Source organism: Lissotriton vulgaris, chromosome 1_1 (assembly GCF_964263255.1).
Source record: "Lissotriton vulgaris chromosome 1_1, aLisVul1.2, whole genome shotgun sequence".
Lineage (NCBI taxonomy): Eukaryota > Metazoa > Chordata > Amphibia > Caudata > Salamandridae > Lissotriton > Lissotriton vulgaris.
Genome location: NC_141685.1, coordinates 756147702 through 756160992, shown reverse-complemented (window position 1 = coordinate 756160992; position 13291 = coordinate 756147702). Strand labels below are relative to the sequence as shown.

The 13291-nt window shown below is 45.6% G+C and overlaps 1 protein-coding gene across 2 annotated transcripts in view; it reads right to left on the bottom strand.

Annotated features, from left to right (window-relative positions):
- The window catches only part of NPL (N-acetylneuraminate pyruvate lyase), a 150659-nt gene that overhangs the window by 118149 nt on the left and 19219 nt on the right, over window positions 1-13291 (bottom strand). The window contains exon 1 of one of the 2 annotated variants that reach the window (XM_086955631.1): window positions 2315-2380. The exons of the other annotated variant lie outside the window; for it this stretch is intronic. The gene's annotated coding sequence lies outside the window, so the exon portion shown is untranslated. Of the gene's footprint in view, window positions 1-2314; window positions 2381-13291 lie in introns of those variants that run through there. 2 annotated transcript variants of the gene reach the window in all.

Here is a 13291-nt window from a genome sequence, read left to right as displayed (position 1 = left end):
GGGTGAGTGTCTGAAAAGTTTCAGCGCTCCGTCCATCATGTCCTTGTGTACTTTTCCAGATCACTCTTCAGTGTGGTTAATTACAGTCTGGTGCAAAAAGCTCACATGTCTTTGTGCTTTGTGTATGGGTGCTTCATGCTGGGGACTATGATGATGTGAGGGGAATCACTCTACACAAAGGCTATGCCTGGAGAGCAGCCTGGAAGGGACACTTGAGGAGAACCACCCCAAACCGGTTCTGAAAGCAAAGACTGGGTCTCCACATCATATGCCTTAAATGTATAAAAAATATTAATAATTACACACTTGTTATAAGAGTTCAAAATTCTCTGTTACCAACCATGGTAGTAGTCCGCAGAGTACTCCGAGGACTGCTGTGCAACCGCAGCTGGTGCATGCCTGAAAGCCAGCTTCCCAGGGTTAAGGGGATATCGCATAAGCCTATCCCTTGCTGCAAGAGGAGATTATCTATCTTGAGGCACCTAAAACCCAGTCTCCCTGTTGAGCAAGAGAAGGATCCTGCGAACCCTGCTGGAGTAGCAAGATGCAATGTGACGCAGTGGATCTACAGGAGAAGAGGACTGTAAAGAGCGAGCTGTGCACCCTATTGTTGGTGATCTCCAGACTCGAAGATTCTCAACAGGAACGGTGAAGACATGATGCAGCCTGAGCTGATGCACCAGACGTAATCGACTGTCACTCCTTGAGAAGCTGCCTGAAGCGTAACCATAGTTGCTGCACAAGAAGCAATAGACCATGACGTGACCAGAATCCAGGCCTCTCACCCACCTGGTGAGGTGCACCAGGCTTGCACGTAGCTGCTACCATCAAGTGCCACACAGCACTAGCATGGCTGCACCACGTGCCATTGAACTGCCCAAGACCCAGGACCCTCCTGAGATGCCACTAACAATCAGAGCAGCTGCAGACGCAAGCATGGAGAAGCTCCAACAGGATGACTGGCTCTGGCTCGGGCTCAGAAGTGGGGGAGTGGCTAAGCGGGCAAGAGACAGGGTGGCCACTGATAATTAGCCCCATCTACACGCTTGCATACTCATGTGGTGAGGAACTTTGCAAAAGACTAGCAGACTGTGTGCTATCTTGAAAGCATATGGGTAACACTGCACCTGCAACGATTCTCACTACACTGTGCTCAAATAGGGGTGAATCCATCTGAGCCAGAGTAGGGAGGTGGTATGGGCCAGGACACTAAGTTGATATATATATATATCTTTTACTAGCCTAGGTGGTGTTTAATCTGCCCCCAGAAGGAGTCTCTCTCTCTCCCTCTCTTTCTAGCGGGTGCAACCTGGAGCCCCTTTTTCGGCAGTCGGAGTAGCGAATAACATGAAACCTCCATTTATATAGGATTGGATTGGATTTGCGGGTAGCTATCGCTCTATACAAAAACCAAATCCAATCCAATATAGGATGAGGTCGTGTATAGCTAGGAGACCCCTTTCACTCGTCTCGGACATAGTACAACTTGAAGAGTCCAGGCCTCTAGTCCGTGCAGTCACAACTTGAAGCCGCCCTTTCTTCAGGAACGGGGCAGGCTCCTGGCCAGAATATACCTCGCCGCCTGCATAACGGAAGGCCGCAGACAGGAGAAAGGGGTTCGTCGTGTCATTTGTGACCCCTGGACTATAGAAAGGCGAACTCCGGGCTACACACTGGCCAAGTCTAGACATGCTCTAGCCTTTATCAGGCTGGGTAAAGGTGGTCCAGGGTTAAAGAAAGTGCTTCACTATCGACGCGAAAAACACGCATTATTGTGCACTGAACGGAGAATTCCTTGGAGACTGCCACGGGGCATCTGCCGAGGATCAGTGCCGCCGCATCTAAAGTACCCGCTGAAGCAGTACGGAGTGCGCGCATTCCCTTTTCCTCGAGACGATTCCAAGAAATAATAATACAGTGAATCCCACTGTTGAATCAAAACGGCGCGGACCTTGAGCCTGTTGTGGCAGTGGAAGGTTGGAGTCAAGGGCAGCTCGGCGTGCGTCTCCAAGTAGAGCAACTCGTTGCCGCAGCTCGGAGCACAGACACTGTACTGTCTCCAGCCCAAAAGCAATGGCCCCATTCAGCACAGACTCGCACTGGAAAGGTGTCATTGCTCTGATTCAAGAAGGAATGGGAACCCTGCTCCTGTTTGGGTAATAAAAAAAGAACGCCATAGCTGGTGCAGTGGGCATCCTACCCCTCTGGGCCCGGTGCCACTGCACGTTTACAAGAATACTCAATCCAGGGAAAGTAAGTTCACATTTGGGTTTAAAAAGTTAACTTTTCACCCAGAGTCTTCAAGCCGCCCTACCGTGGACCCTTGCACCGGAGATCTCTGCGTCTGCTCCCCTCAGCCTTCGGCGCTCAAAAGAATCAGGAAGGCAATGATCAGCAGAGGAAGTCATGCGGCACGTGCCCTCTCAAAAGTGCAGGCTCAGCGCCACGTTCCCAGAGAAGACAGGGCCGTAGCTGCCATTGGTCCAGTAGGTGTGGGGGTCGCTAAACCATGCATAGTGCTCGATAACTTGGACAGAGGTCAGGGGGCGATTTCCTTCCTTTCACTACACCCAAAAACACATTGCAACTGTAGCGGTAGTACAGGATGAGAGTTTCGTGGAAAGGAAGAGCAACCTATGACACCGTCCCCCCCCCCCCGCCGTCGTCGCCCAAAACTGCCAATCGCCTCAAAATATCGTAGGAATAAGTGGGCACTGAACTAGGGACTCGCGCAGACACACTAGCTCCTTGGTTACAAATACTAACACAATTTTGGTTAAAGACAGGAGAAGGTATGCCATGAGCGACCCAAAACGTACAGACTAAACATCACATGACTCCCTTATCCAGGGCTTTAAGTGGGCCGGGTCCTACCGGTGCAAAGCATCGGCAGTTTTAAAAAGCAGGTGTTGAGACGGGTCTCTCTCGGGCTCTCCATTTTTGCCCTCAGGGTGGGAAAAACAAATCTTAACTCTGCAGCAGTCCCACCCTTCATTGCCTTTGAAGTAACTTTAAAGAGACTTGTTATTATAGTTCTTTCAGTCTCATCATTTCATAACTGAAGCATTTTCAGTATTTATACAAACACGCCATAGTTGTTGCTTTTTTTTTTTAATCTTACACAACTATAAACAGCCATTGGCAAATCCAATAGCCATGACTTGTAGGTGTAACGTTACTTGTATTTTATATCTGTATGCAATGACAGAAGCAGCAAAATACGAGTCGGGTGGCACGTTATGCTAAGCACATATTTTTACCTGGTGTATTTTTAAGCCTCGCCCTTGATTACATCGGCAGCGCCCTTTTGAGAGACCCCCTACTTCTTTCATCCCAGTTAAAGCCCTGCACTTATCCCTCAAGTTACCTAGAGGTCGCAGTCATTTGTATTTAAACTTCAGGCTTACTTAACCGGCTTCAGAAACACACAGACTCGGTCTGGCCTGCCCCACAGAGCTAGCCTTGAAGCGACAGACCTAGGCGGCCTGTAGCTTGGCACAAACTAGCTAACCGCCAGGTAACATCATACATCTTACAGTTGATTATCTCTCAGGTGACACACACGACAACAGACTTCGGTAATGGACAGAACTATCATACTATATACATAATGTATAGGTTCAGGGCACACACAGAGCAGTAACAGGGTTACACAAATCTAGACAACATGGGGATCAGTCGGGTGACAGAACTTTCAAACTCAAACCTTCGACAGGATCACCACACCTCAGTTTAAATTCGTGTTGTTACATGGCTTACCAAACTTGGGAAAAAACATATTGAGCCAGTTGTTCCGGGTCACCAATAAACTGGGGCAAGCTTCCCAAAAGCACGGACCTTGAATCACACCATGCCAATTCGCTCACGGCTACTAAATCAGGGGTTCTCTGTTCAGGTCAATTTGGTTATTTTCATCACTTGTCTTCGTTCCAGGTGTGCAGAAACACTGGTTATTGCATAGCGCAAATATACTTCTGGGCCAATTAAGTTGTAGTACACTACAGTACAGTAGAAACGGAGGTATGATTAGTACTTCTAGGTTACAAGAATATCGGGCAATCACGAGCTTTCCCCGAAGAATGAGAAATATAATTTAACATGACTCGGGAGTCCTCCAAATATTTCCTATTTGCAGGCGTTTCTTCACTAAGACATTTTGCCTGCTTTGGGCCTGTGAAATTCGTGTATCGCATTCACTATGCATCACTTGTGAACCCGGAGTGGACGTGTAGCAAAGGTTGGTTCCATCCGAAACTCGAAATTCAAGGAGGTATTTTTAATAGGTTTATGTTAGGATAACAGATTGGAGACAAAAGCATGCGCCACCCGAGCCTCAGGCAGCCACTGTAAACTGACTCAACCGAAAAACAGGCGACACACAACAAGACTAGCATAGTTCAAATAATAACAGGGAGGTGCACGAGAACAACAACTTAAACATCTAACAAATGATATACAAGATTGTTTTACATCAGGCTGTCCTTGAGTGCCACGCAGCGACTGAGCGTACACAGTCTCAAGAGCAGTGCTTACAACAGCATAAAGTCATAGTACAACACCTTCCCCTTAAAATGAACAAAAAGCAGGCACAGAACAGAACAAACGCAGATTAAAAGAAAAACTAATACCAAATATTACTATGAAACAAATAATCTTTGAACTTCACAGGCATACCTACATTATGAGACACCTTATTTAGTGAAGGGCTGAACCTCTGCAATGTTTGACTGTACTTCCTGCACAGGAGAAGGCATAATATAATCTAAAAACTCACATTCTCCAACATCCACCTGAACTACTGCATCCCTGGAGCTTGAAAGCTAGACTGGGCAGGAGCATAATCTTGATCCCCCCCAAAAATCATAGCCATCATCAGGTGTTATCCTTTGACCGCCATCAATCTGAGTGCTTGATCTCCTGTGATTCTCACAACATCTCTCCTGCTCTACCACTCCTTACCTTGCACCAGAAGCAAACATTTAGATACTTTTCCCATTTAGGATGGTGAAGACTGTAGGAAGGTACATCCTGACTATGGTTGCCCCCAACTTTTTGCCCTGTGTTTTAGCTGGTTTTGGACATAGTCGACCTGGGACCCTGCCAATCAGGACCCCAGGCCTACTGCTCTCTCTTTAAAATGGATTCCAGGTACCCTAGGTACATTTCCAATTGGTACTGGGCCACCTTATCAGACCCTGTAACACAGGGCATAGGTGTACCCAGGGCCGCCAGGGGCTGCAGCATGTATTATGCCACCCCTGGCTGGCCTCCTAAATTTGACACAACTGGCTGCATGACAGCTGGGGCAAAGTCGTGTAATCACCCTTTGCTTTAGGTATAGTAGCTCTATATCTAACCATACAATGGACACCCGAGTTCCTATCAGTCACTCCTATGGCAGGCCTTGACAATCCTGAAGGCAGAGTGCGTGGGCTCGTGTGAACTAGGTTCTGGCCAGAGCCGAGCCCGGTTGCAGCTTGCGGAATCAAGACCCAATGGCTGTTCCATGATAACGCGTACCACATCGGTAACTTCGGTGTCGCGTTATCAAGGCATGTCGAGTAAGGTGTCATACGAATCGGGATGCTGCCCCCTCACCAATTCTGGCGACGAGGTTAGCATTCCGCCCTTCTAGAGGGACACGACATGTACGTAACTGTGAACCCCGGTTAAAGTTAACTAAAGCCTCAGCTCCACAAAATGGATGCTGCCACCACAGACACGAGTCTGACCTCCTGCTGCTGGGAGTCCTTCCAGCGAGGAGAGCTTGGACAAAGGGTTTCCTGTCGAGGGCGGTGTTCGCACCGTCCCAGACAGGGTTTGTGTATTCTGGGTAGGTAGGGCTTTTGCGAGAAGGTGACTGCGGAGTGGCACCCCGGTGCTCACTACGCATCTGCGGGTCAGAACCAGTTCCAGGGGCGCCAGCCCTGGCCTGGGGAAAGTCCGGCAGGGGAGAGGGGTGTAACTACCCCCCTTCCTGGTCCCACCCTTAGGGCAGGACCTAGTCATGTACCCACCCCTTTCTTTAGGATAAAGACCGGAGCGGGGACCCTTCCAAATTAGATCATCTTTGAATCAAGAACTACTTTCTACGAAAGGACATTCGAGACTCTTCTCAAGATTTCTCCCTTGTGACTAAGGAGTAGTCACCCTGCATCAGCGGGCACCATCTAAGAACTCTGCGGTTTGCTGTAAGTCCTTCCTCAAGGAATCCGACGGCCCAGCTCGACGAGAACCGGCTTCCCTGGCACCTCTGACCTCTACCCACGTCATCAGCTCAGCTGTGATCTGTGGGTGCGACGAGACCTCGAGGGACCGGCCATCATCAAAACCTGCACGCTTTCTTAACCAGCACGACCATCGAAGTAATTCTCTGGTGAGTGCTCTGGGGTCCGAGAAGCCCCGACCCTGAGCCGCTCCAGCACCGAAGTGCAGTCTCCCAGCATCTCCACGATCTGCGTGGGGCCCTTCTGCTCGCTGCTCGGCACGTTGTCTGGTCACTAGCCGCTGGCTTGTGCCCTTCTGTGACGACATCCGACAATCAACACTGCTGGTCTGGTTGCTCCAGACTGGCCCTTGCTTCCATCTTTGCGAGAAGCACCCCGGGACCTCCTGGTCCACTCAAGATGCCATCTTAGGCCCACCACGTGGCCCTGAGATCTGCCAAGGCTTGTTGCCCCATCCTGGGCCCAGCGACGCCGACAGCATCATCCTTCGTGGGACAGCTCGCACCTCCACCGTGGTCGCCGACAACGCCTCCTGGTCCGTGAGACTGCAGACCCTAGCGTCGCCCACTCACCTGGTCGAGGTGACGGCCAACCGGTGCCTTCCTGGTACCCTCTGACTACTGGCTAGTAGTACGAACTTGGTCCCCTCTGCTTTCAGGTATCATCGATCTCTGATCCAGGCTTGGATCTCTACGAACTATTCATCACTGGTCGCCGGCCAGCAACTCCTTTTCTTCCGGCTCCTGGCTCGTCAGCGAAGACCCCGACGCCTGTAAGACTTGTGCAGCCGCAGCCCTCGTGGCTAGGTAACTCGGCATTTCGGTGCCTGCATAGCCTCTTTACTCTAGGGTCCCGAGTCCCTCGCTTCCGACTTGCCTTATCGGGTCCGCCCGAGACCTTAAACTTTCCGTGTCCTCGGACACTTGTTTTAATTGTGCACTTGAAGTATTTTCCTAAGAGATTTGGTTTGTGCTTAGTACCCTGTCCTCATAAAGAGTCCAGGGCTGTTGTGAATCTTAATAAATATCCTGTTTATTTTCATAACACTTGTGTGGTGTCCTTTCACTGGGTGTTCAAGGGGTACATGTGTGGTAAACAGCTGGCTTAACGCGCCCTCTCGAGTCTTTAGCCTTAGACTGCTCGTATCCACGCTACTAGGATAGCTGGTCTATAGGTTGACTTACAACCAAACACCATAAGGGTCGTTGGAACGATACATAGCGGTCGCTAGAATAGCGAACGTTGCATATCGGGCCAACTTCTCACAAAGACCATTTAGATTGCCCCTTCTTAACTCTTGTGGGAATTCTTATTAACACCCAATCACCTTTCATTACAACACGTTTTAACTTTGTGTTTCATATCATTAAATTCCTTTGCATGAATTTGCTTCACAGCTACTTTGGCTGAAATGCTCTCAGAATCTTCACTTTTTCCCTTCTGTAATTCCCCTATCCAATCTGGACAGATTAATCGCCTGGGAAGTCTTTTGCGCAACAAAAGAAAAGGAAAAACCCCAGTAGTGCTATGAGGTGTGACAAAACAATACCACATTTTCTTACTCAAAAATCCCTTGATCTCGTTAATTCATGGCTAATGGAGTTTGTACTACATCTTTCAAGAACCTATTCATGTGCTCCATAAGACCAACAGATGACAGTGAGAATAGAAACACGTTAGTGTGTGCAATCTGAGGATTTTCCCAAAACGTTTTAATCGTTTGAGAAACACAAAAAAAATTGTGCCATTATCGGTGACAATTTCCTTAGGTGCACATTCCACCCCAAAACATTTCTGCAACACTTTTAACAATGGATTCAGTATTGGGATTAAAAAGAAAATTCATTTACACCTACGTTAAAAAAGATTTTAATAGCACCATCATGTATCTTCGACTAGCCTGAAGCAACTCAAATGGCCCAGCAAATTCTAGGGCTACATTTTGCCAAGATTCCTCTGGAAAAGATACAGGAAGAGGCGTTTCACATGTTTTCCAGTGCTTGTCAGAAACCAAGCACGCAGGACAACTATCAACAAAAGAAGCTACTTGGGTCTGTGATGGCCATCAATAAAACTGCTTAAGAGCCTTAGACTGCTACTGACTCCCAAGTGCCCCTTATGGGCCTCTTCAATAAGAAGTTCTCTTAATGAAGAGGGTGGTAAACAACGGTCAGACCAAAATAAAACACCATTGATTGAAGATAATTCCTCTGAGACATGCACATAAGGTCATAATACAGCTTCCACACTCCTTTCCTTAGACCACCCATTCTTCACAAAAGAAGCAACTCATGTTAATGCAGGATCAGAAGAAACAGCTTCTAACCACCTCAAATGCTAATGGGGCCGGAGTTATGCAAAATGTCATCCACTACTGCCACTACACATCCAGGTTCACAAACATCACTCCAGGAGTCATCAGAAACAGGTAACCTTGGCAGGCAATTTGTGCGGTCATTTTTGCCACCATGAATATACTTAAAAATAAAATGGAACTCTTGCTACTTGGACAAAAGTCTGACTAGGCATGCAGAGACTCTACCAGAACCCTTACTGTTGAACAGATGTATTAGGGGTTTGTGATCCGAGAAGACCTCAAAATGAGTTCCCCATAAGAAATATTTAAATCTTTCCACCGCCCAGGAGCAAATTAATGCCTCATGTTCATTCGTGCTGTATGCGACTCAGAGCATCTTCAATTACCCAGTTTCCATTGCCTAATATTGGGTGACTGATCCCGAATTGGACCTCTGCACCCTGCTGCTTCTGTGCTGTTGGTGGTGCATTACTGGTACCAATTCGAACTTTGCCTGGTGTTGACCTGAAACTCCGAAGACAAGATCTATAAGTTATGTACTTAAATGAAAACTACATTCTTATTTTCCTTTATAGGTTAACATTGCACAGCCTGAAAATTGCTTTGTGATCACTTTTTAAAATGTAAAGTATTTTTCCTGAATAACTTACTTACCTTTTTGTGTACATCTTGGTCTTAAAATAAAACTTAAAAGAAGCTCATTGTTTATAAAATTGGAGTGCATCTCCTTTTAGAGTCATGTATCATTTATTACTCGCTATGTACATAACAAATATCTTACGCTCCTCTGTGTTAGGCCTAAGGCTGCTTGCCCATACTTCCACAAACAGAATACGTTGGTTTTACATTGAGCCCTGTACACTTCTGGGGGAACCTCTACACCATATATAGAGCCAGCTTCTTACATCTTGGTCACAGTATGCAAAACAGAGTCCAAAGTGTCTTCTTTGCACCATTACCTTTATTAACGTATACTAACTTTGTGAACTTTAAGCACACATGTTGTACACAGAGGTGGCTTGAGACATTTTTGGTGGCCCACATAACAAGAGCTCTTGAACCAAACTAAAACCTTTTGAATTCCATCTCTTTCACACCTTGGGATAGAAAAAAAGCCCATGGTTGCTACTCTATGCAAGGTTATATTTCTATGTTTGATACGTAACAACGCTTGCACCATTTATGGAGAACACATGCATACTCTAGGAGGTATTGGATTATTCTCTTTCAGCCATTGACTTCTTTGGCTCTGGTATATTCAGCCACTGGCTGGAGACATTGCCAGTCACATCATGGATCAGCCATTCTTGGATTTACCTCCTTATTTGGTTTACACTGCACCAAGGGCCCCTCTGGCTAGATTGATGTGGTGAAGCTGCCTATATATTCAAGTCAGTCTCCCCCAAACTGGACTAATTAAAATACAAACCATCTAGGTAGATTACCTGCTACCTTCTCCTTTCCTCCTCCCATTCTGCCCTATCGATCACACTTCCTCATCCATCAAACTGCTGGACACTGCACCCCAAGACTAGATAACAGCACCTCCCTGGCCACTAACGCACAACACCTTCACACTTCCCACATAGCTCAGATTAAATACTACACCGCCTACCACGCACCACCCTAAAGTGCGATGGATGTTCGATAATGTACTTGGGCGCCCCATAATGCAGTATTAACTATATAAATGGTATAGTACAGAAGAAACCAGTCCACTCACACTCCTCACAACATTATAAATCAACTTTTTAAGTTCCCCCTCCCCCGACCCAAAAACAATCACACATTCCCATGTTAGTGGATGGACTCACAGAAACATTCCGAGCTGTGAGGTAATGATAAAGAAGTGTAGTTAATGGAGTTTCACAAATTTCTACAACTCACAAAGATTTAGGCAGTGATTAGGCATGTTTAGTTTAAGTCCAACACCTATGCAAATTAGTCTGCGTGGATGTCAGAATTACGGGTTTGTCGATTTTTTCGCAACCGGTATTACCGGATGCAATAAAAAGTGACCTTCAGAAATTTTCTCCAGGTAAACATCAGCAAATTAAACCTGCTGAAGGGAGCAGAGAGCACATCATAACACACCCCACTTTGAACTAAAGCCATGATGGCACAAATCGGGTGAAGCAAGTGAGCCCAAACATCACTAGAAAACCTCCCTGGTCTCTTCCATTCAAGTTTTTATTTCTTCATACTCACATCCACAAGCCGATATCTACCATTTCATTTTACATTCCGACATCCATTTGTTCGTTCATCCCTCAATCAATATTTTACCATTACATTCAACTGCCCTTCCATACATCCATAATTTGATGTATTCATCCATCAATAAAGCCTTTCACCCATTAATTGATCCTTTGGCCCATCATCGATCCTCGGATTTCCATTTTTTTTCTGCAATCCATCTTCTCAGATTTCCATTTAATCATATATTTATTCACTCACCACCAAACCATTCTCTCAGATTTCCATATACTCTACCATTCACCATCCATCTTCTCTCCTATGTTTCCATTTATCCATCCACCCAATTTCCATTTACTCAGCCATCCTTTTACCCACCATCTATCCTCTCAGGTTTCCATCTACTCTGCCATTCTTTCACCTACCCATCCATGCTACCACCCGCTCATCCACCCATTCGCTCACCCACACATCCATCCTCTCCTATCCAACCATTCTTTAATATATTCACCCACCTTGCCATCCCTCCTTTCAGCCACACATGCTTCCGTTTACCCACCCATCCTTTTACACACCCGTCAATCCATCTCTATAAATTGCAGAAAGAAGAGGCCTATAAAGAACCCAAACTCCGCTGAGGCTACAAATTGGAAGGATCAGTGTAGTTCACAATGACCCTGAACCGGCTCTTATTTACTGGGGACAAAAGGGTCCGGAAAACACCAGGAATTTCAGACTTGGGTGGGGAAAGCATCAAAATTTGTGTGATACTCCCCAGTTTCGCAAGGAAAACTATAATTGCAGATTTTTACTGGATCTGAGAAATAACAATAACCAGGGTGTATTAATTTATTGGGTGCATTCGATATCGCACAAACACATTGAACTAGTGATCAAGACATACATTTTCATGACAGCTTACCGACAATAAAAGGTGATGATATCACCAATCATGTAGTCTGTGACTTTTCTGAACAATAACCATGGTGAAACCAATAGCAACATTACAGGTCTCACCCCAGAACCCTTCTCTTAATATCTGGAGCTATAAAATGGTAGCAATGTCATCACCACAGACATCAAAGAGGGGTGGTGGCATGGTTGTGTCATTCGTGTCTTGTAAGAAGTGTTCTTTGGATTCAGAAGGCGACCACAGAACACATGCCTAAGCCAGACAGGCGGCTGTGATGTCAAAGAGATACTCCTGAGTCTTGCAATAACTGACAGACCTAAAACCTTCATCCGAAGGAACCACAGAAAATGTTGGTCTTCACCAGGCTTCTAAATTTCAGACTATCTTCTTCCTGGACGATAGAGAAGAAATATTTCTACAGGCCGGAGCTGTAAGGAGCTAACGGCAGCCTCTTGGCTTTGTATTTTTGTATTTCCTGCCATGGCAAGATTACTCAAGGCAGATCCACAAGATATTTATGGGTGTATATGAAATCGCAGACCAAGGACTTCATCAGAAGCGAACTAGATCAGCGAGAGAGCATGGGACACAAGTAAGGTGTGTAGAGCAAACGTTTGTATGCTTAGGTCTTTACTTTTTTATGTTGATAACATATAGATACATCAAACTGCAGAATACACTGTATGGAACGTTATTTCTTGGCTAACACGGTGCACAGTCTCGACAGCCTTTTGCAGCATGGACAGTATATGAAAATAAATCTGCAATGATTGCATCAACTTTTAAGAAAAAATTGTAACTGAAAAAGTATCATGGGGACCTGCATATAATCACCCAAGTGAGAAACCAGGACACTTCATACCATGGGTCAAATAGTGAAGGGAAATAAAACAACAAAAAAAGTAAATCAAAACGGCTTGAAATTTCAGGCATGGAGTTGATAAAAACGGAGTTACGTGGTGCGTTTTGTAACACATACTTTGAACCACAAAACCAAAGTTTTAAAGTTTCAAAGAAGGACTCATCCATCTTTTGAGGTCTACCAAGGTACACACAATGTTACTCCTGTGACGAACAAATATACTTATGTGCCCAGCGTACTGTTCTAACTAAATGTTTGTGCTGCAGTAAATTTAAAGTTTCTGACAGTGTGCCCAAGTTATAATGTTCATAAATTGCATCACTTTTTATGTACCAGTATGAAAAATAATTTGAGCTGCTGCTGCCTTATCCAGGGCCCTAGTATTATAGGAACAATGATATCCAGGGCAAAGTTGTCTACTGACTCTTTTGGTATAATCTGTGCCATTACCCAAAGTTGGAACCTTCCCTTCATCCCTCCCAGAATGTGCACTAGGTGGTTAAGTGTACATATGATTTGCGTGAAGAGTTATGAAATATAAATCAGGCAAGTCAATCTGTCTTCTCAGTGTCTTGCAGCACCCTCTGGGTCTGGTTGTTCATGGACCACATCATCAAAATACTTTATTTGGGTGCCATAACTATCAAAGTGTACAATAAAACAAGGTATAATATTAACAATCAATTAATAAAAAAACACTGTTGTAAAATTCTATTCTCACAGCAATAACCATCGCAAAGGACTTCTCAGCGAATAATCACAGTGTTTCACAAAAA